We start from the raw sequence: 18215 nt of genomic DNA on the forward strand, positions 1-18215 counted from the left end.
GTATTAAGCATTTAATGATGAATTGACTAAATGTCTGTTTTATCAGACTCACTTTGACTATATATGTTGTAGCAAGAGATTGTTTCTCGCTTACGGCCATACCAGCCTGGGTACGCCCGATCTCGTCTGATCTCGGAAGCTAAGCAGGGTCGGGCCTGGTTAGTACTTGGATGGGAGACCGCCTGGGAATACCAGGTGCTGTAAGCATTTTGTCCACGAGGGTGTGCCCCTGCACTATTTCATCAGCAACACTGCCTTGTAGTAAGCATTTAATGATGAATTGACTAAATGCAGCTTCCTGCCTTTTTAATAGGATCAAATTTCCTTGTGTTTTCAATTAGCATCTGCCTTGTATTTATAAGACAAACAAGAATATTGTTGCTGAATGCAGCTTGTGTGTGCTTTGTGCTCCTTTGCCCTGTTCAAATGATGAAAGGAAATAAAGTTTGTATTTTATCCAACTACCTGTGCTAAAAAGTGATGGGAACAGTGTTTGTAATTTCTTCTACTTTTTCAGTGACACAAAGTTCAAGCTGCTTATCTAATTGGTGAAAATGCAATGTCTGTTTATCACACTCACTTTGACTATATATGTTGTAGCAAGAGATTGGTTCTCGCTTACGGCCATACCAGCCTGGGTACGCCCGATCTCGTCTGATCTCGGAAGCTAAGCAGGGTCAGGCCTGGTTAGTACTTGGATGGGAGACCGCCTGGGAATACCAGGTGCTGTAAGCATTTTGTCCACGAGGGTGTGCCCCTGCACTATTTCATCAGCAACACTGCCTTGTAGTAAGCATTTAATGATGAATTGACTAAATGCAGCTTCCTGCCTTTTTAATAGGATCAAATTTCCTTGTGTTTTCAATTAGCATCTGCCTTGTATTTATAAGACAAACAAGAATATTGTTGCTGAATGCAGCTTGTGTGTGCTTTGTGCTCCTTTGCCCTGTTCAAATGATGAAAGGAAATAAAGTTTGTATTTTATCCAACTACCTGTGGTAAAAAGTGATGGGAACAGTGTTTGTAATTTCTTCTACTTTTTCAGTGACACAAAGTTCAAGCTGCTTATCTAATTGGTGAAAATGCAATGTCTGTTTATCACACTCACTTTGACTATATATGTTGTAGCAAGAGATTGTTTCTCGCTTACGGCCATACCAGCCTGGGTACGCCCGATCTCGTCTGATCTCGGAAGCTAAGCAGGGTCGGGCCTGGTTAGTACTTGGATGGGAGACCGCCTGGGAATACCAGGTGCTGTAAGCATTTTGTCCACGAGGGTGTGCCCCTGCACTATTTCATCAGCAACACTGCCTTGTAGTAAGCATTTAATGATGAATTGACTAAATGCAGCTTCCTGCCTTTTTAATAGGATCAAATTTCCTTGTGTTTTCAATTAGCATCTGCCTTGTATTTATAAGACAAACAAGAATATTGTTGCTGAATGCAGCTTGTGTGTGCTTTGTGCTCCTTTGCCCTGTTCAAATGATGAAAGGAAATAAAGTTTGTATTTTATCCAACTACCTGTGGTAAAAAGTGATGGGAACAGTGTTTGTAATTTCTTCTACTTTTTCAGTGACACAAAGTTCAAGCTGCTTATCTAATTGGTGAAAATGCAATGTCTGTTTATCACACTCACTTTGACTATATATGTTGTAGCAAGAGATTGTTTCTCGCTTACGGCCATACCAGCCTGGGTACGCCCGATCTCGTCTGATCTCGGAAGCTAAGCAGGGTCGGGCCTGGTTAGTACTTGGATGGGAGACCGCCTGGGAATACCAGGTGCTGTAAGCATTTTGTCCACGAGGGTGTGCTCTTGCACTATTTCATCAGCAACACTGCCTTGTATTAAGCATTTAATGATGAATTGACTAAATGTCTGTTTTATCAGACTCACTTTGACTATATATGTTGTAGCAAGAGATTGTTTCTCGCTTACGGCCATACCAGCCTGGGTACGCCCGATCTCGTCTGATCTCGGAAGCTAAGCAGGGTCGGGCCTGGTTAGTACTTGGATGGGAGACCGCCTGGGAATACCAGGTGCTGTAAGCATTTTGTCCACGAGGGTGTGCCCCTGCACTATTTCATCAGCAACACTGCCTTGTAGTAAGCATTTAATGATGAATTGACTAAATGCAGCTTCCTGCCTTTTTAATAGGATCAAATTTCCTTGTGTTTTCAATTAGCATCTGCCTTGTATTTATAAGACAAACAAGAATATTGTTGCTGAATGCAGCTTGTGTGTGCTTTGTGCTCCTTTGCCCTGTTCAAATGATGAAAGGAAATAAAGTTTGTATTTTATCCAACTACCTGTGCTAAAAAGTGATGGGAACAGTGTTTGTAATTTCTTCTACTTTTTCAGTGACACAAAGTTCAAGCTGCTTATCTAATTGGTGAAAATGCAATGTCTGTTTATCACACTCACTTTGACTATATATGTTGTAGCAAGAGATTGTTTCTCGCTTACGGCCATACCAGCCTGGGTACGCCCGATCTCGTCTGATCTCGGAAGCTAAGCAGGGTCGGGCCTGGTTAGTACTTGGATGGGAGACCGCCTGGGAATACCAGGTGCTGTAAGCATTTTGTGCACGAGGGTGTGCCCCTGCACTATTTCATCAGCAACACTGCCTTGTAGTAAGCATTTAATGATGAATTGACTAAATGCAGCTTCCTGCCTTTTTAATAGGATCAAATTTCCTTGTGTTTTCAATTAGCATCTGCCTTGTATTTATAAGACAAACAAGAATATTGTTGCTGAATGCAGCTTGTGTGTGCTTTGTGCTCCTTTGCCCTGTTCAAATGATGAAAGGAAATAAAGTTTGTATTTTATCCAACTACCTGTGCTAAAAAGTGATGGGAACAGTGTTTGTAATTTCTTCTACTTTTTCAGTGACACAAAGTTCAAGCTGCTTATCTAATTGGTGAAAATGCAATGTCTGTTTATCACACTCACTTTGACTATATATGTTGTAGCAAGAGATTGTTTCTCGCTTACGGCCATACCAGCCTGGGTACGCCCGATCTCGTCTGATCTCGGAAGCTAAGCAGGGTCGGGCCTGGTTAGTACTTGGATGGGAGACCGCCTGGGAATACCAGGTGCTGTAAGCATTTTGTCCACGAGGGTGTGCTCTTGCACTATTTCATCAGCAACACTGCCTTGTATTAAGCATTTAATGATGAATTGACTAAATGTCTGTTTTATCAGACTCACTTTGACTATATATGTTGTAGCAAGAGATTGTTTCTCGCTTACGGCCATACCAGCCTGGGTACGCCCGATCTCGTCTGATCTCGGAAGCTAAGCAGGGTCGGGCCTGGTTAGTACTTGGATGGGAGACCGCCTGGGAATACCAGGTGCTGTAAGCATTTTGTCCACGAGGGTGTGCCCCTGCACTATTTCATCAGCAACACTGCCTTGTAGTAAGCATTTAATGATGAATTGACTAAATGCAGCTTCCTGCCTTTTTAATAGGATCAAATTTCCTTGTGTTTTCAATTAGCATCTGCCTTGTATTTATAAGACAAACAAGAATATTGTTGCTGAATGCAGCTTGTGTGTGCTTTGTGCTCCTTTGCCCTGTTCAAATGATGAAAGGAAATAAAGTTTGTATTTTATCCAACTACCTGTGCTAAAAAGTGATGGGAACAGTGTTTGTAATTTCTTCTACTTTTTCAGTGACACAAAGTTCAAGCTGCTTATCTAATTGGTGAAAATGCAATGTCTGTTTATCACACTCACTTTGACTATATATGTTGTAGCAAGAGATTGGTTCTCGCTTACGGCCATACCAGCCTGGGTACGCCCGATCTCGTCTGATCTCGGAAGCTAAGCAGGGTCAGGCCTGGTTAGTACTTGGATGGGAGACCGCCTGGGAATACCAGGTGCTTTAAGCATTTTGTCCACGAGGGTGTGCCCCTGCACTATTTCATCAGCAACACTGCCTTGTAGTAAGCATTTAATGATGAATTGACTAAATGCAGCTTCCTGCCTTTTTAATAGGATCAAATTTCCTTGTGTTTTCAATTAGCATCTGCCTTGTATTTATAAGACAAACAAGAATATTGTTGCTGAATGCAGCTTGTGTGTGCTTTGTGCTCCTTTGCCCTGTTCAAATGATGAAAGGAAATAAAGTTTGTATTTTATCCAACTACCTGTGGTAAAAAGTGATGGGAACAGTGTTTGTAATTTCTTCTACTTTTTCAGTGACACAAAGTTCAAGCTGCTTATCTAATTGGTGAAAATGCAATGTCTGTTTATCACACTCACTTTGACTATATATGTTGTAGCAAGAGATTGTTTCTCGCTTACGGCCATACCAGCCTGGGTACGCCCGATCTCGTCTGATCTCGGAAGCTAAGCAGGGTCGGGCCTGGTTAGTACTTGGATGGGAGACCGCCTGGGAATACCAGGTGCTGTAAGCATTTTGTCCACGAGGGTGTGCCCCTGCACTATTTCATCAGCAACACTGCCTTGTAGTAAGCATTTAATGATGAATTGACTAAATGCAGCTTCCTGCCTTTTTAATAGGATCAAATTTCCTTGTGTTTTCAATTAGCATCTGCCTTGTATTTATAAGACAAACAAGAATATTGTTGCTGAATGCAGCTTGTGTGTGCTTTGTGCTCCTTTGCCCTGTTCAAATGATGAAAGGAAATAAAGTTTGTATTTTATCCAACTACCTGTGGTAAAAAGTGATGGGAACAGTGTTTGTAATTTCTTCTACTTTTTCAGTGACACAAAGTTCAAGCTGCTTATCTAATTGGTGAAAATGCAATGTCTGTTTATCACACTCACTTTGACTATATATGTTGTAGCAAGAGATTGTTTCTCGCTTACGGCCATACCAGCCTGGGTACGCCCGATCTCGTCTGATCTCGGAAGCTAAGCAGGGTCGGGCCTGGTTAGTACTTGGATGGGAGACCGCCTGGGAATACCAGGTGCTGTAAGCATTTTGTCCACGAGGGTGTGCTCTTGCACTATTTCATCAGCAACACTGCCTTGTATTAAGCATTTAATGATGAATTGACTAAATGTCTGTTTTATCAGACTCACTTTGACTATATATGTTGTAGCAAGAGATTGTTTCTCGCTTACGGCCATACCAGCCTGGGTACGCCCGATCTCGTCTGATCTCGGAAGCTAAGCAGGGTCGGGCCTGGTTAGTACTTGGATGGGAGACCGCCTGGGAATACCAGGTGCTGTAAGCATTTTGTCCACGAGGGTGTGCCCCTGCACTATTTCATCAGCAACACTGCCTTGTAGTAAGCATTTAATGATGAATTGACTAAATGCAGCTTCCTGCCTTTTTAATAGGATCAAATTTCCTTGTGTTTTCAATTAGCATCTGCCTTGTATTTATAAGACAAACAAGAATATTGTTGCTGAATGCAGCTTGTGTGTGCTTTGTGCTCCTTTGCCCTGTTCAAATGATGAAAGGAAATAAAGTTTGTATTTTATCCAACTACCTGTGCTAAAAAGTGATGGGAACAGTGTTTGTAATTTCTTCTACTTTTTCAGTGACACAAAGTTCAAGCTGCTTATCTAATTGGTGAAAATGCAATGTCTGTTTATCACACTCACTTTGACTATATATGTTGTAGCAAGAGATTGTTTCTCGCTTACGGCCATACCAGCCTGGGTACGCCCGATCTCGTCTGATCTCGGAAGCTAAGCAGGGTCGGGCCTGGTTAGTACTTGGATGGGAGACCGCCTGGGAATACCAGGTGCTGTAAGCATTTTGTCCACGAGGGTGTGCTCTTGCACTATTTCATCAGCAACACTGCCTTGTATTAAGCATTTAATGATGAATTGACTAAATGTCTGTTTTATCAGACTCACTTTGACTATATATGTTGTAGCAAGAGATTGTTTCTCGCTTACGGCCATACCAGCCTGGGTACGCCCGATCTCGTCTGATCTCGGAAGCTAAGCAGGGTCGGGCCTGGTTAGTACTTGGATGGGAGACCGCCTGGGAATACCAGGTGCTGTAAGCATTTTGTCCACGAGGGTGTGCTCTTGCACTATTTCATCAGCAACACTGCCTTGTATTAAGCATTTAATGATGAATTGACTAAATGTCTGTTTTATCAGACTCACTTTGACTATATATGTTGTAGCAAGAGATTGTTTCTCGCTTACGGCCATACCAGCCTGGGTACGCCCGATCTCGTCTGATCTCGGAAGCTAAGCAGGGTCGGGCCTGGTTAGTACTTGGATGGGAGACCGCCTGGGAATACCAGGTGCTGTAAGCATTTTGTCCACGAGGGTGTGCCCCTGCACTATTTCATCAGCAACACTGCCTTGTAGTAAGCATTTAATGATGAATTGACTAAATGCAGCTTCCTGCCTTTTTAATAGGATCAAATTTCCTTGTGTTTTCAATTAGCATCTGCCTTGTATTTATAAGACAAACAAGAATATTGTTGCTGAATGCAGCTTGTGTGTGCTTTGTGCTCCTTTGCCCTGTTCAAATGATGAAAGGAAATAAAGTTTGTATTTTATCCAACTACCTGTGCTAAAAAGTGATGGGAACAGTGTTTGTAATTTCTTCTACTTTTTCAGTGACACAAAGTTCAAGCTGCTTATCTAATTGGTGAAAATGCAATGTCTGTTTATCACACTCACTTTGACTATATATGTTGTAGCAAGAGATTGTTTCTCGCTTACGGCCATACCAGCCTGGGTACGCCCGATCTCGTCTGATCTCGGAAGCTAAGCAGGGTCGGGCCTGGTTAGTACTTGGATGGGAGACCGCCTGGGAATACCAGGTGCTGTAAGCATTTTGTCCACGAGGGTGTGCTCTTGCACTATTTCATCAGCAACACTGCCTTGTATTAAGCATTTAATGATGAATTGACTAAATGTCTGTTTTATCAGACTCACTTTGACTATATATGTTGTAGCAAGAGATTGTTTCTCGCTTACGGCCATACCAGCCTGGGTACGCCCGATCTCGTCTGATCTCGGAAGCTAAGCAGGGTCGGGCCTGGTTAGTACTTGGATGGGAGACCGCCTGGGAATACCAGGTGCTGTAAGCATTTTGTCCACGAGGGTGTGCCCCTGCACTATTTCATCAGCAACACTGCCTTGTAGTAAGCATTTAATGATGAATTGACTAAATGTCTGTTTTATCAGACTCACTTTGACTATATATGTTGTAGCAAGAGATTGTTTCTCGCTTACGGCCATACCAGCCTGGGTACGCCCGATCTCGTCTGATCTCGGAAGCTAAGCAGGGTCGGGCCTGGTTAGTACTTGGATGGGAGACCGCCTGGGAATACCAGGTGCTGTAAGCATTTTGTCCACGAGGGTGTGCCCCTGCACTATTTCATCAGCAACACTGCCTTGTAGTAAGCATTTAATGATGAATTGACTAAATGCAGCTTCCTGCCTTTTTAATAGGATCAAATTTCCTTGTGTTTTCAATTAGCATCTGCCTTGTATTTATAAGACAAACAAGAATATTGTTGCTGAATGCAGCTTGTGTGTGCTTTGTGCTCCTTTGCCCTGTTCAAATGATGAAAGGAAATAAAGTTTGTATTTTATCCAACTACCTGTGCTAAAAAGTGATGGGAACAGTGTTTGTAATTTCTTCTACTTTTTCAGTGACACAAAGTTCAAGCTGCTTATCTAATTGGTGAAAATGCAATGTCTGTTTATCACACTCACTTTGACTATATATGTTGTAGCAAGAGATTGTTTCTCGCTTACGGCCATACCAGCCTGGGTACGCCCGATCTCGTCTGATCTCGGAAGCTAAGCAGGGTCGGGCCTGGTTAGTACTTGGATGGGAGACCGCCTGGGAATACCAGGTGCTGTAAGCATTTTGTCCACGAGGGTGTGCTCTTGCACTATTTCATCAGCAACACTGCCTTGTATTAAGCATTTAATGATGAATTGACTAAATGTCTGTTTTATCAGACTCACTTTGACTATATATGTTGTAGCAAGAGATTGTTTCTCGCTTACGGCCATACCAGCCTGGGTACGCCCGATCTCGTCTGATCTCGGAAGCTAAGCAGGGTCGGGCCTGGTTAGTACTTGGATGGGAGACCGCCTGGGAATACCAGGTGCTGTAAGCATTTTGTCCACGAGGGTGTGCCCCTGCACTATTTCATCAGCAACACTGCCTTGTAGTAAGCATTTAATGATGAATTGACTAAATGCAGCTTCCTGCCTTTTTAATAGGATCAAATTTCCTTGTGTTTTCAATTAGCATCTGCCTTGTATTTATAAGACAAACAAGAATATTGTTGCTGAATGCAGCTTGTGTGTGCTTTGTGCTCCTTTGCCCTGTTCAAATGATGAAAGGAAATAAAGTTTGTATTTTATCCAACTACCTGTGCTAAAAAGTGATGGGAACAGTGTTTGTAATTTCTTCTACTTTTTCAGTGACACAAAGTTCAAGCTGCTTATCTAATTGGTGAAAATGCAATGTCTGTTTATCACACTCACTTTGACTATATATGTTGTAGCAAGAGATTGGTTCTCGCTTACGGCCATACCAGCCTGGGTACGCCCGATCTCGTCTGATCTCGGAAGCTAAGCAGGGTCAGGCCTGGTTAGTACTTGGATGGGAGACCGCCTGGGAATACCAGGTGCTGTAAGCATTTTGTCCACGAGGGTGTGCCCCTGCACTATTTCATCAGCAACACTGCCTTGTAGTAAGCATTTAATGATGAATTGACTAAATGCAGCTTCCTGCCTTTTTAATAGGATCAAATTTCCTTGTGTTTTCAATTAGCATCTGCCTTGTATTTATAAGACAAACAAGAATATTGTTGCTGAATGCAGCTTGTGTGTGCTTTGTGCTCCTTTGCCCTGTTCAAATGATGAAAGGAAATAAAGTTTGTATTTTATCCAACTACCTGTGGTAAAAAGTGATGGGAACAGTGTTTGTAATTTCTTCTACTTTTTCAGTGACACAAAGTTCAAGCTGCTTATCTAATTGGTGAAAATGCAATGTCTGTTTATCACACTCACTTTGACTATATATGTTGTAGCAAGAGATTGTTTCTCGCTTACGGCCATACCAGCCTGGGTACGCCCGATCTCGTCTGATCTCGGAAGCTAAGCAGGGTCGGGCCTGGTTAGTACTTGGATGGGAGACCGCCTGGGAATACCAGGTGCTGTAAGCATTTTGTCCACGAGGGTGTGCCCCTGCACTATTTCATCAGCAACACTGCCTTGTAGTAAGCATTTAATGATGAATTGACTAAATGCAGCTTCCTGCCTTTTTAATAGGATCAAATTTCCTTGTGTTTTCAATTAGCATCTGCCTTGTATTTATAAGACAAACAAGAATATTGTTGCTGAATGCAGCTTGTGTGTGCTTTGTGCTCCTTTGCCCTGTTCAAATGATGAAAGGAAATAAAGTTTGTATTTTATCCAACTACCTGTGCTAAAAAGTGATGGGAACAGTGTTTGTAATTTCTTCTACTTTTTCAGTGACACAAAGTTCAAGCTGCTTATCTAATTGGTGAAAATGCAATGTCTGTTTATCACACTCACTTTGACTATATATGTTGTAGCAAGAGATTGGTTCTCGCTTACGGCCATACCAGCCTGGGTACGCCCGATCTCGTCTGATCTCGGAAGCTAAGCAGGGTCAGGCCTGGTTAGTACTTGGATGGGAGACCGCCTGGGAATACCAGGTGCTGTAAGCATTTTGTCCACGAGGGTGTGCCCCTGCACTATTTCATCAGCAACACTGCCTTGTAGTAAGCATTTAATGATGAATTGACTAAATGCAGCTTCCTGCCTTTTTAATAGGATCAAATTTCCTTGTGTTTTCAATTAGCATCTGCCTTGTATTTATAAGACAAACAAGAATATTGTTGCTGAATGCAGCTTGTGTGTGCTTTGTGCTCCTTTGCCCTGTTCAAATGATGAAAGGAAATAAAGTTTGTATTTTATCCAACTACCTGTGGTAAAAAGTGATGGGAACAGTGTTTGTAATTTCTTCTACTTTTTCAGTGACACAAAGTTCAAGCTGCTTATCTAATTGGTGAAAATGCAATGTCTGTTTATCACACACACTTTGACTATATATGTTGTAGCAAGAGATTGTTTCTCGCTTACGGCCATACCAGCCTGGGTACGCCCGATCTCGTCTGATCTCGGAAGCTAAGCAGGGTCGGGCCTGGTTAGTACTTGGATGGGAGACCGCCTGGGAATACCAGGTGCTGTAAGCATTTTGTCCACGAGGGTGTGCCCCTGCACTATTTCATCAGCAACACTGCCTTGTAGTAAGCATTTAATGATGAATTGACTAAATGCAGCTTCCTGCCTTTTTAATAGGATCAAATTTCCTTGTGTTTTCAATTAGCATCTGCCTTGTATTTATAAGACAAACAAGAATATTGTTGCTGAATGCAGCTTGTGTGTGCTTTGTGCTCCTTTGCCCTGTTCAAATGATGAAAGGAAATAAAGTTTGTATTTTATCCAACTACCTGTGGTAAAAAGTGATGGGAACAGTGTTTGTAATTTCTTCTACTTTTTCAGTGACACAAAGTTCAAGCTGCTTATCTAATTGGTGAAAATGCAATGTCTGTTTATCACACTCACTTTGACTATATATGTTGTAGCAAGAGATTGTTTCTCGCTTACGGCCATACCAGCCTGGGTATGCCCGATCTCGTCTGATCTCGGAAGCTAAGCAGGGTCGGGCCTGGTTAGTACTTGGATGGGAGACCGCCTGGGAATACCAGGTGCTGTAAGCATTTTGTCCACGAGGGTGTGCTCTTGCACTATTTCATCAGCAACACTGCCTTGTATTAAGCATTTAATGATGAATTGACTAAATGTCTGTTTTATCAGACTCACTTTGACTATATATGTTGTAGCAAGAGATTGTTTCTCGCTTACGGCCATACCAGCCTGGGTACGCCCGATCTCGTCTGATCTCGGAAGCTAAGCAGGGTCGGGCCTGGTTAGTACTTGGATGGGAGACCGCCTGGGAATACCAGGTGCTGTAAGCATTTTGTCCACGAGGGTGTGCCCCTGCACTATTTCATCAGCAACACTGCCTTGTAGTAAGCATTTAATGATGAATTGACTAAATGCAGCTTCCTGCCTTTTTAATAGGATCAAATTTCCTTGTGTTTTCAATTAGCATCTGCCTTGTATTTATAAGACAAACAAGAATATTGTTGCTGAATGCAGCTTGTGTGTGCTTTGTGCTCCTTTGCCCTGTTCAAATGATGAAAGGAAATAAAGTTTGTATTTTATCCAACTACCTGTGCTAAAAAGTGATGGGAACAGTGTTTGTAATTTCTTCTACTTTTTCAGTGACACAAAGTTCAAGCTGCTTATCTAATTGGTGAAAATGCAATGTCTGTTTATCACACTCACTTTGACTATATATGTTGTAGCAAGAGATTGTTTCTCGCTTACGGCCATACCAGCCTGGGTACGCCCGATCTCGTCTGATCTCGGAAGCTAAGCAGGGTCGGGCCTGGTTAGTACTTGGATGGGAGACCGCCTGGGAATACCAGGTGCTGTAAGCATTTTGTCCACGAGGGTGTGCCCCTGCACTATTTCATCAGCAACACTGCCTTGTAGTAAGCATTTAATGATGAATTGACTAAATGCAGCTTCCTGCCTTTTTAATAGGATCAAATTTCCTTGTGTTTTCAATTAGCATCTGCCTTGTATTTATAAGACAAACAAGAATATTGTTGCTGAATGCAGCTTGTGTGTGCTTTGTGCTCCTTTGCCCTGTTCAAATGATGAAAGGAAATAAAGTTTGTATTTTATCCAACTACCTGTGCTAAAAAGTGATGGGAACAGTGTTTGTAATTTCTTCTACTTTTTCAGTGACACAAAGTTCAAGCTGCTTATCTAATTGGTGAAAATGCAATGTCTGTTTATCACACTCACTTTGACTATATATGTTGTAGCAAGAGATTGTTTCTCGCTTACGGCCATACCAGCCTGGGTACGCCCGATCACGTCTGATCTCGGAAGCTAAGCAGGGTCAGGCCTGGTTAGTACTTGGATGGGAGACCGCCTGGGAATACCAGGTGCTGTAAGCATTTTGTCCACGAGGGTGTGCCCCTGCACTATTTCATCAGCAACACTGCCTTGTAGTAAGCATTTAATGATGAATTGACTAAATGCAGCTTCCTGCCTTTTTAATAGGATCAAATTTCCTTGTGTTTTCAATTAGCATCTGCCTTGTATTTATAAGACAAACAAGAATATTGTTGCTGAATGCAGCTTGTGTGTGCTTTGTGCTCCTTTGCCCTGTTCAAATGATGAAAGGAAATAAAGTTTGTATTTTATCCAACTACCTGTGGTAAAAAGTGATGGGAACAGTGTTTGTAATTTCTTCTACTTTTTCAGTGACACAAAGTTCAAGCTGCTTATCTAATTGGTGAAAATGCAATGTCTGTTTATCACACTCACTTTGACTATATATGTTGTAGCAAGAGATTGTTTCTCGCTTACGGCCATACCAGCCTGGGTACGCCCGATCTCGTCTGATCTCGGAAGCTAAGCAGGGTCGGGCCTGGTTAGTACTTGGATGGGAGACCGCCTGGGAATACCAGGTGCTGTAAGCATTTTGTCCACGAGGGTGTGCCCCTGCACTATTTCATCAGCAACACTGCCTTGTAGTAAGCATTTAATGATGAATTGACTAAATGCAGCTTCCTGCCTTTTTAATAGGATCAAATTTCCTTGTGTTTTCAATTAGCATCTGCCTTGTATTTATAAGACAAACAAGAATATTGTTGCTGAATGCAGCTTGTGTGTGCTTTGTGCTCCTTTGCCCTGTTCAAATGATGAAAGGAAATAAAGTTTGTATTTTATCCAACTACCTGTGGTAAAAAGTGATGGGAACAGTGTTTGTAATTTCTTCTACTTTTTCAGTGACACAAAGTTCAAGCTGCTTATCTAATTGGTGAAAATGCAATGTCTGTTTATCACACACACTTTGACTATATATGTTGTAGCAAGAGATTGTTTCTCGCTTACGGCCATACCAGCCTGGGTACGCCCGATCTCGTCTGATCTCGGAAGCTAAGCAGGGTCGGGCCTGGTTAGTACTTGGATGGGAGACCGCCTGGGAATACCAGGTGCTGTAAGCATTTTGTCCACGAGGGTGTGCCCCTGCACTATTTCATCAGCAACACTGCCTTGTAGTAAGCATTTAATGATGAATTGACTAAATGCAGCTTCCTGCCTTTTTAATAGGATCAAATTTCCTTGTGTTTTCAATTAGCATCTGCCTTGTATTTATAAGACAAACAAGAATATTGTTGCTGAATGCAGCTTGTGTGTGCTTTGTGCTCCTTTGCCCTGTTCAAATGATGAAAGGAAATAAAGTTTGTATTTTATCCAACTACCTGTGGTAAAAAGTGATGGGAACAGTGTTTGTAATTTCTTCTACTTTTTCAGTGACACAAAGTTCAAGCTGCTTATCTAATTGGTGAAAATGCAATGTCTGTTTATCACACTCACTTTGACTATATATGTTGTAGCAAGAGATTGTTTCTCGCTTACGGCCATACCAGCCTGGGTACGCCCGATCTCGTCTGATCTCGGAAGCTAAGCAGGGTCGGGCCTGGTTAGTACTTGGATGGGAGACCGCCTGGGAATACCAGGTGCTGTAAGCATTTTGTCCACGAGGGTGTGCTCTTGCACTATTTCATCAGCAACACTGCCTTGTATTAAGCATTTAATGATGAATTGACTAAATGTCTGTTTTATCAGACTCACTTTGACTATATATGTTGTAGCAAGAGATTGTTTCTCGCTTACGGCCATACCAGCCTGGGTACGCCCGATCTCGTCTGATCTCGGAAGCTAAGCAGGGTCGGGCCTGGTTAGTACTTGGATGGGAGACCGCCTGGGAATACCAGGTGCTGTAAGCATTTTGTCCACGAGGGTGTGCCCCTGCACTATTTCATCAGCAACACTGCCTTGTAGTAAGCATTTAATGATGAATTGACTAAATGCAGCTTCCTGCCTTTTTAATAGGATCAAATTTCCTTGTGTTTTCAATTAGCATCTGCCTTGTATTTATAAGACAAACAAGAATATTGTTGCTGAATGCAGCTTGTGTGTGCTTTGTGCTCCTTTGCCCTGTTCAAATGATGAAAGGAAATAAAGTTTGTATTTTATCCAACTACCTGTGCTAAAAAGTGATGGGAACAGTGTTTGTAATTTCTTCTACTTTTTCAGTGACACAAAGTTCAAGCTGCTTATCTAATTGGTGAAAATGCAATGTCTGTTTATCACACTCACTTTGACTATATATGTTGTAGCAAGAGATTGTTTCTCGCTTACGGCCATACCAGCCTGGGTACGCCCGATCTCGTCTGATCTCGGAAGCTAAGCAGGGTCGGGCCTGGTTAGTACTTGGATGGGAGACCGCCTGGGAATACCAGGTGCTGTAAGCATTTTGTCCACGAGGGTGTGCCCCTGCACTATTTCATCAGCAACACTGCCTTGTAGTAAGCATTTAATGATGAATTGACTAAATGCAGCTTCCTGCCTTTTTAATAGGATCAAATTTCCTTGTGTTTTCAATTAGCATCTGCCTTGTATTTATAAGACAAACAAGAATATTGTTGCTGAATGCAGCTTGTGTGTGCTTTGTGCTCCTTTGCCCTGTTCAAATGATGAAAGGAAATAAAGTTTGTATTTTATCCAACTACCTGTGCTAAAAAGTGATGGGAACAGTGTTTGTAATTTCTTCTACTTTTTCAGTGACACAAAGTTCAAGCTGCTTATCTAATTGGTGAAAATGCAATGTCTGTTTATCACACTCACTTTGACTATATATGTTGTAGCAAGAGATTGTTTCTCGCTTACGGCCATACCAGCCTGGGTACGCCCGATCACGTCTGATCTCGGAAGCTAAGCAGGGTCAGGCCTGGTTAGTACTTGGATGGGAGACCGCCTGGGAATACCAGGTGCTGTAAGCATTTTGTCCACGAGGGTGTGCCCCTGCACTATTTCATCAGCAACACTGCCTTGTAGTAAGCATTTAATGATGAATTGACTAAATGCAGCTTCCTGCCTTTTTAATAGGATCAAATTTCCTTGTGTTTTCAATTAGCATCTGCCTTGTATTTATAAGACAAACAAGAATATTGTTGCTGAATGCAGCTTGTGTGTGCTTTGTGCTCCTTTGCCCTGTTCAAATGATGAAAGGAAATAAAGTTTGTATTTTATCCAACTACCTGTGGTAAAAAGTGATGGGAACAGTGTTTGTAATTTCTTCTACTTTTTCAGTGACACAAAGTTCAAGCTGCTTATCTAATTGGTGAAAATGCAATGTCTGTTTATCACACTCACTTTGACTATATATGTTGTAGCAAGAGATTGTTTCTCGCTTACGGCCATACCAGCCTGGGTACGCCCGATCTCGTCTGATCTCGGAAGCTAAGCAGGGTCGGGCCTGGTTAGTACTTGGATGGGAGACCGCCTGGGAATACCAGGTGCTGTAAGCATTTTGTCCACGAGGGTGTGCCCCTGCACTATTTCATCAGCAACACTGCCTTGTAGTAAGCATTTAATGATGAATTGACTAAATGCAGCTTCCTGCCTTTTTAATAGGATCAAATTTCCTTGTGTTTTCAATTAGCATCTGCCTTGTATTTATAAGACAAACAAGAATATTGTTGCTGAATGCAGCTTGTGTGTGCTTTGTGCTCCTTTGCCCTGTTCAAATGATGAAAGGAAATAAAGTTTGTATTTTATCCAACTACCTGTGCTAAAAAGTGATGGGAACAGTGTTTGTAATTTCTTCTACTTTTTCAGTGACACAAAGTTCAAGCTGCTTATCTAATTGGTGAAAATGCAATGTCTGTTTATCACACTCACTTTGACTATATATGTTGTAGCAAGAGATTGTTTCTCGCTTACGGCCATACCAGCCTGGGTACGCCCGATCTCGTCTGATCTCGGAAGCTAAGCAGGGTCGGGCCTGGTTAGTACTTGGATGGGAGACCGCCTGGGAATACCAGGTGCTGTAAGCATTTTGTCCACGAGGGTGTGCTCTTGCACTATTTCATCAGCAACACTGCCTTGTATTAAGCATTTAATGATGAATTGACTAAATGTCTGTTTTATCACACTCACTTTGACTATATATGTTGTAGCAAGAGATTGTTTCTCGCTTACGGCCATACCAGCCTGGGTACGCCCGATCTCGTCTGATCTCGGAAGCTAAGCAGGGTCGGGCCTGGTTAGTACTTGGATGGGAGACCGCCTGGGAATACCAGGTGCTGTAAGCATTTTGTCCACGAGGGTGTGCCCCTGCACTATTTCATCAGCAACACTGCCTTGTAGTAAGCATTTAATGATGAATTGACTAAATGCAGCTTCCTGCCTTTTTAATAGGATCAAATTTCCTTGTGTTTTCAATTAGCATCTGCCTTGTATTTATAAGACAAACAAGAATATTGTTGCTGAATGCAGCTTGTGTGTGCTTTGTGCTCCTTTGCCCTGTTCAAATGATGAAAGGAAATAAAGTTTGTATTTTATCCAACTACCTGTGCTAAAAAGTGATGGGAACAGTGTTTGTAATTTCTTCTACTTTTTCAGTGACACAAAGTTCAAGCTGCTTATCTAATTGGTGAAAATGCAATGTCTGTTTATCACACTCACTTTGACTATATATGTTGTAGCAAGAGATTGTTTCTCGCTTACGGCCATACCAGCCTGGGTACGCCCGATCTCGTCTGATCTCGGAAGCTAAGCAGGGTCGGGCCTGGTTAGTACTTGGATGGGAGACCGCCTGGGAATACCAGGTGCTGTAAGCATTTTGTCCACGAGGGTGTGCCCCTGCACTATTTCATCAGCAACACTGCCTTGTAGTAAGCATTTAATGATGAATTGACTAAATGCAGCTTCCTGCCTTTTTAATAGGATCAAATTTCCTTGTGTTTTCAATTAGCATCTGCCTTGTATTTATAAGACAAACAAGAATATTGTTGCTGAATGCAGCTTGTGTGTGCTTTGTGCTCCTTTGCCCTGTTCAAATGATGAAAGGAAATAAAGTTTGTATTTTATCCAACTACCTGTGCTAAAAAGTGATGGGAACAGTGTTTGTAATTTCTTCTACTTTTTCAGTGACACAAAGTTCAAGCTGCTTATCTAATTGGTGAAAATGCAATGTCTGTTTATCACACTCACTTTGACTATATATGTTGTAGCAAGAGATTGTTTCTCGCTTACGGCCATACCAGCCTGGGTACGCCCGATCTCGTCTGATCTCGGAAGCTAAGCAGGGTCGGGCCTGGTTAGTACTTGGATGGGAGACCGCCTGGGAATACCAGGTGCTGTAAGCATTTTGTCCACGAGGGTGTGCTCTTGCACTATTTCATCAGCAACACTGCCTTGTATTAAGCATTTAATGATGAATTGACTAAATGTCTGTTTTATCACACTCACTTTGACTATATATGTTGTAGCAAGAGATTGTTTCTCGCTTACGGCCATACCAGCCTGGGTACGCCCGATCTCGTCTGATCTCGGAAGCTAAGCAGGGTCGGGCCTGGTTAGTACTTGGATGGGAGACCGCCTGGGAATACCAGGTGCTGTAAGCATTTTGTCCACGAGGGTGTGCCCCTGCACTATTTCATCAGCAACACTGCCTTGTAGTAAGCATTTAATGATGAATTGACTAAATGCAGCTTCCTGCCTTTTTAATAGGATCAAATTTCCTTGTGTTTTCAATTAGCATCTGCCTTGTATTTATAAGACAAACAAGAATATTGTTGCTGAATGCAGCTTGTGTGTGCTTTGTGCTCCTTTGCCCTGTTCAAATGATGAAAGGAAATAAAGTTTGTATTTTATCCAACTACCTGTGCTAAAAAGTGATGGGAACAGTGTTTGTAATTTCTTCTACTTTTTCAGTGACACAAAGTTCAAGCTGCTTATCTAATTGGTGAAAATGCAATGTCTGTTTATCACACTCACTTTGACTATATATGTTGTAGCAAGAGATTGTTTCTCGCTTACGGCCATACCAGCCTGGGTACGCCCGATCTCGTCTGATCTCGGAAGCTAAGCAGGGTCGGGCCTGGTTAGTACTTGGATGGGAGACCGCCTGGGAATACCAGGTGCTGTAAGCATTTTGTCCACGAGGGTGTGCCCCTGCACTATTTCATCAGCAACACTGCCTTGTAGTAAGCATTTAATGATGAATTGACTAAATGCAGCTTCCTGCCTTTTTAATAGGATCAAATTTCCTTGTGTTTTC

The 18215-nt window shown here is 42.2% G+C and overlaps 41 non-coding genes across 41 annotated transcripts; all 41 read left to right on the forward strand.

Moving 5' to 3' along the window:
• Positions 1–88: 88 nt before the first annotated feature.
• Positions 89–207, forward strand: LOC145855023 (5S ribosomal RNA). Its single transcript, XR_014375910.1, has one exon. It is a non-coding gene; the product is annotated as a 5S ribosomal RNA (ribosomal RNA).
• Positions 208–616: 409 nt separating this feature from the next.
• LOC145885364 (5S ribosomal RNA) lies at positions 617–735 on the forward strand. The gene has a single exon (XR_014396945.1). It is a non-coding gene; the product is annotated as a 5S ribosomal RNA (ribosomal RNA).
• A 409-nt stretch (positions 736–1144) lies between these two features.
• Positions 1145–1263, forward strand: LOC145855024 (5S ribosomal RNA). Its single transcript, XR_014375911.1, has one exon. It is a non-coding gene; the product is annotated as a 5S ribosomal RNA (ribosomal RNA).
• A 409-nt stretch (positions 1264–1672) lies between these two features.
• Positions 1673–1791, forward strand: LOC145855026 (5S ribosomal RNA). The gene has a single exon (XR_014375913.1). It is a non-coding gene; the product is annotated as a 5S ribosomal RNA (ribosomal RNA).
• A 139-nt stretch (positions 1792–1930) lies between these two features.
• On the forward strand, positions 1931–2049 carry LOC145855027 (5S ribosomal RNA). Its single transcript, XR_014375914.1, has one exon. It is a non-coding gene; the product is annotated as a 5S ribosomal RNA (ribosomal RNA).
• A 409-nt stretch (positions 2050–2458) lies between these two features.
• Positions 2459–2577, forward strand: LOC145855028 (5S ribosomal RNA). Its single transcript, XR_014375915.1, has one exon. It is a non-coding gene; the product is annotated as a 5S ribosomal RNA (ribosomal RNA).
• A 409-nt stretch (positions 2578–2986) lies between these two features.
• On the forward strand, positions 2987–3105 carry LOC145855029 (5S ribosomal RNA). Its single transcript, XR_014375916.1, has one exon. It is a non-coding gene; the product is annotated as a 5S ribosomal RNA (ribosomal RNA).
• A 139-nt stretch (positions 3106–3244) lies between these two features.
• LOC145855030 (5S ribosomal RNA) lies at positions 3245–3363 on the forward strand. The gene has a single exon (XR_014375917.1). It is a non-coding gene; the product is annotated as a 5S ribosomal RNA (ribosomal RNA).
• A 409-nt stretch (positions 3364–3772) lies between these two features.
• Positions 3773–3891, forward strand: LOC145851836 (5S ribosomal RNA). The gene has a single exon (XR_014373689.1). It is a non-coding gene; the product is annotated as a 5S ribosomal RNA (ribosomal RNA).
• A 409-nt stretch (positions 3892–4300) lies between these two features.
• LOC145855031 (5S ribosomal RNA) lies at positions 4301–4419 on the forward strand. The gene has a single exon (XR_014375918.1). It is a non-coding gene; the product is annotated as a 5S ribosomal RNA (ribosomal RNA).
• Positions 4420–4828: 409 nt separating this feature from the next.
• On the forward strand, positions 4829–4947 carry LOC145855032 (5S ribosomal RNA). Its single transcript, XR_014375919.1, has one exon. It is a non-coding gene; the product is annotated as a 5S ribosomal RNA (ribosomal RNA).
• A 139-nt stretch (positions 4948–5086) lies between these two features.
• LOC145855033 (5S ribosomal RNA) lies at positions 5087–5205 on the forward strand. The gene has a single exon (XR_014375920.1). It is a non-coding gene; the product is annotated as a 5S ribosomal RNA (ribosomal RNA).
• Positions 5206–5614: 409 nt separating this feature from the next.
• Positions 5615–5733, forward strand: LOC145855034 (5S ribosomal RNA). Its single transcript, XR_014375921.1, has one exon. It is a non-coding gene; the product is annotated as a 5S ribosomal RNA (ribosomal RNA).
• Positions 5734–5872: 139 nt separating this feature from the next.
• Positions 5873–5991, forward strand: LOC145855035 (5S ribosomal RNA). Its single transcript, XR_014375922.1, has one exon. It is a non-coding gene; the product is annotated as a 5S ribosomal RNA (ribosomal RNA).
• A 139-nt stretch (positions 5992–6130) lies between these two features.
• On the forward strand, positions 6131–6249 carry LOC145855037 (5S ribosomal RNA). The gene has a single exon (XR_014375924.1). It is a non-coding gene; the product is annotated as a 5S ribosomal RNA (ribosomal RNA).
• A 409-nt stretch (positions 6250–6658) lies between these two features.
• On the forward strand, positions 6659–6777 carry LOC145855038 (5S ribosomal RNA). Its single transcript, XR_014375925.1, has one exon. It is a non-coding gene; the product is annotated as a 5S ribosomal RNA (ribosomal RNA).
• Positions 6778–6916: 139 nt separating this feature from the next.
• On the forward strand, positions 6917–7035 carry LOC145855039 (5S ribosomal RNA). The gene has a single exon (XR_014375926.1). It is a non-coding gene; the product is annotated as a 5S ribosomal RNA (ribosomal RNA).
• Positions 7036–7174: 139 nt separating this feature from the next.
• On the forward strand, positions 7175–7293 carry LOC145855040 (5S ribosomal RNA). Its single transcript, XR_014375927.1, has one exon. It is a non-coding gene; the product is annotated as a 5S ribosomal RNA (ribosomal RNA).
• Positions 7294–7702: 409 nt separating this feature from the next.
• On the forward strand, positions 7703–7821 carry LOC145855041 (5S ribosomal RNA). Its single transcript, XR_014375928.1, has one exon. It is a non-coding gene; the product is annotated as a 5S ribosomal RNA (ribosomal RNA).
• Positions 7822–7960: 139 nt separating this feature from the next.
• Positions 7961–8079, forward strand: LOC145855042 (5S ribosomal RNA). The gene has a single exon (XR_014375929.1). It is a non-coding gene; the product is annotated as a 5S ribosomal RNA (ribosomal RNA).
• Positions 8080–8488: 409 nt separating this feature from the next.
• Positions 8489–8607, forward strand: LOC145885365 (5S ribosomal RNA). The gene has a single exon (XR_014396946.1). It is a non-coding gene; the product is annotated as a 5S ribosomal RNA (ribosomal RNA).
• Positions 8608–9016: 409 nt separating this feature from the next.
• On the forward strand, positions 9017–9135 carry LOC145855043 (5S ribosomal RNA). The gene has a single exon (XR_014375930.1). It is a non-coding gene; the product is annotated as a 5S ribosomal RNA (ribosomal RNA).
• Positions 9136–9544: 409 nt separating this feature from the next.
• Positions 9545–9663, forward strand: LOC145885366 (5S ribosomal RNA). The gene has a single exon (XR_014396947.1). It is a non-coding gene; the product is annotated as a 5S ribosomal RNA (ribosomal RNA).
• A 409-nt stretch (positions 9664–10072) lies between these two features.
• LOC145855044 (5S ribosomal RNA) lies at positions 10073–10191 on the forward strand. Its single transcript, XR_014375931.1, has one exon. It is a non-coding gene; the product is annotated as a 5S ribosomal RNA (ribosomal RNA).
• A 409-nt stretch (positions 10192–10600) lies between these two features.
• LOC145882628 (5S ribosomal RNA) lies at positions 10601–10719 on the forward strand. The gene has a single exon (XR_014394196.1). It is a non-coding gene; the product is annotated as a 5S ribosomal RNA (ribosomal RNA).
• Positions 10720–10858: 139 nt separating this feature from the next.
• On the forward strand, positions 10859–10977 carry LOC145855045 (5S ribosomal RNA). The gene has a single exon (XR_014375932.1). It is a non-coding gene; the product is annotated as a 5S ribosomal RNA (ribosomal RNA).
• Positions 10978–11386: 409 nt separating this feature from the next.
• LOC145855046 (5S ribosomal RNA) lies at positions 11387–11505 on the forward strand. The gene has a single exon (XR_014375933.1). It is a non-coding gene; the product is annotated as a 5S ribosomal RNA (ribosomal RNA).
• A 409-nt stretch (positions 11506–11914) lies between these two features.
• On the forward strand, positions 11915–12033 carry LOC145886255 (5S ribosomal RNA). Its single transcript, XR_014397839.1, has one exon. It is a non-coding gene; the product is annotated as a 5S ribosomal RNA (ribosomal RNA).
• Positions 12034–12442: 409 nt separating this feature from the next.
• On the forward strand, positions 12443–12561 carry LOC145855048 (5S ribosomal RNA). The gene has a single exon (XR_014375935.1). It is a non-coding gene; the product is annotated as a 5S ribosomal RNA (ribosomal RNA).
• Positions 12562–12970: 409 nt separating this feature from the next.
• Positions 12971–13089, forward strand: LOC145855049 (5S ribosomal RNA). The gene has a single exon (XR_014375936.1). It is a non-coding gene; the product is annotated as a 5S ribosomal RNA (ribosomal RNA).
• A 409-nt stretch (positions 13090–13498) lies between these two features.
• LOC145855050 (5S ribosomal RNA) lies at positions 13499–13617 on the forward strand. Its single transcript, XR_014375937.1, has one exon. It is a non-coding gene; the product is annotated as a 5S ribosomal RNA (ribosomal RNA).
• Positions 13618–13756: 139 nt separating this feature from the next.
• Positions 13757–13875, forward strand: LOC145855051 (5S ribosomal RNA). The gene has a single exon (XR_014375938.1). It is a non-coding gene; the product is annotated as a 5S ribosomal RNA (ribosomal RNA).
• A 409-nt stretch (positions 13876–14284) lies between these two features.
• On the forward strand, positions 14285–14403 carry LOC145855052 (5S ribosomal RNA). Its single transcript, XR_014375939.1, has one exon. It is a non-coding gene; the product is annotated as a 5S ribosomal RNA (ribosomal RNA).
• A 409-nt stretch (positions 14404–14812) lies between these two features.
• LOC145886256 (5S ribosomal RNA) lies at positions 14813–14931 on the forward strand. Its single transcript, XR_014397840.1, has one exon. It is a non-coding gene; the product is annotated as a 5S ribosomal RNA (ribosomal RNA).
• Positions 14932–15340: 409 nt separating this feature from the next.
• Positions 15341–15459, forward strand: LOC145855053 (5S ribosomal RNA). The gene has a single exon (XR_014375940.1). It is a non-coding gene; the product is annotated as a 5S ribosomal RNA (ribosomal RNA).
• A 409-nt stretch (positions 15460–15868) lies between these two features.
• LOC145855054 (5S ribosomal RNA) lies at positions 15869–15987 on the forward strand. Its single transcript, XR_014375941.1, has one exon. It is a non-coding gene; the product is annotated as a 5S ribosomal RNA (ribosomal RNA).
• Positions 15988–16126: 139 nt separating this feature from the next.
• LOC145855055 (5S ribosomal RNA) lies at positions 16127–16245 on the forward strand. Its single transcript, XR_014375942.1, has one exon. It is a non-coding gene; the product is annotated as a 5S ribosomal RNA (ribosomal RNA).
• Positions 16246–16654: 409 nt separating this feature from the next.
• On the forward strand, positions 16655–16773 carry LOC145855056 (5S ribosomal RNA). The gene has a single exon (XR_014375943.1). It is a non-coding gene; the product is annotated as a 5S ribosomal RNA (ribosomal RNA).
• A 409-nt stretch (positions 16774–17182) lies between these two features.
• LOC145855057 (5S ribosomal RNA) lies at positions 17183–17301 on the forward strand. Its single transcript, XR_014375944.1, has one exon. It is a non-coding gene; the product is annotated as a 5S ribosomal RNA (ribosomal RNA).
• A 139-nt stretch (positions 17302–17440) lies between these two features.
• On the forward strand, positions 17441–17559 carry LOC145855059 (5S ribosomal RNA). The gene has a single exon (XR_014375946.1). It is a non-coding gene; the product is annotated as a 5S ribosomal RNA (ribosomal RNA).
• Positions 17560–17968: 409 nt separating this feature from the next.
• LOC145855060 (5S ribosomal RNA) lies at positions 17969–18087 on the forward strand. Its single transcript, XR_014375947.1, has one exon. It is a non-coding gene; the product is annotated as a 5S ribosomal RNA (ribosomal RNA).
• The last annotated feature ends 128 nt before the right edge of the window (positions 18088–18215 follow it).

Source organism: Salmo salar, chromosome 08 (assembly GCF_965601325.2).
Source record: "Salmo salar chromosome 08, fSalSal1, whole genome shotgun sequence".
Taxonomy (NCBI): Eukaryota; Metazoa; Chordata; class Actinopteri; order Salmoniformes; family Salmonidae; genus Salmo; species Salmo salar.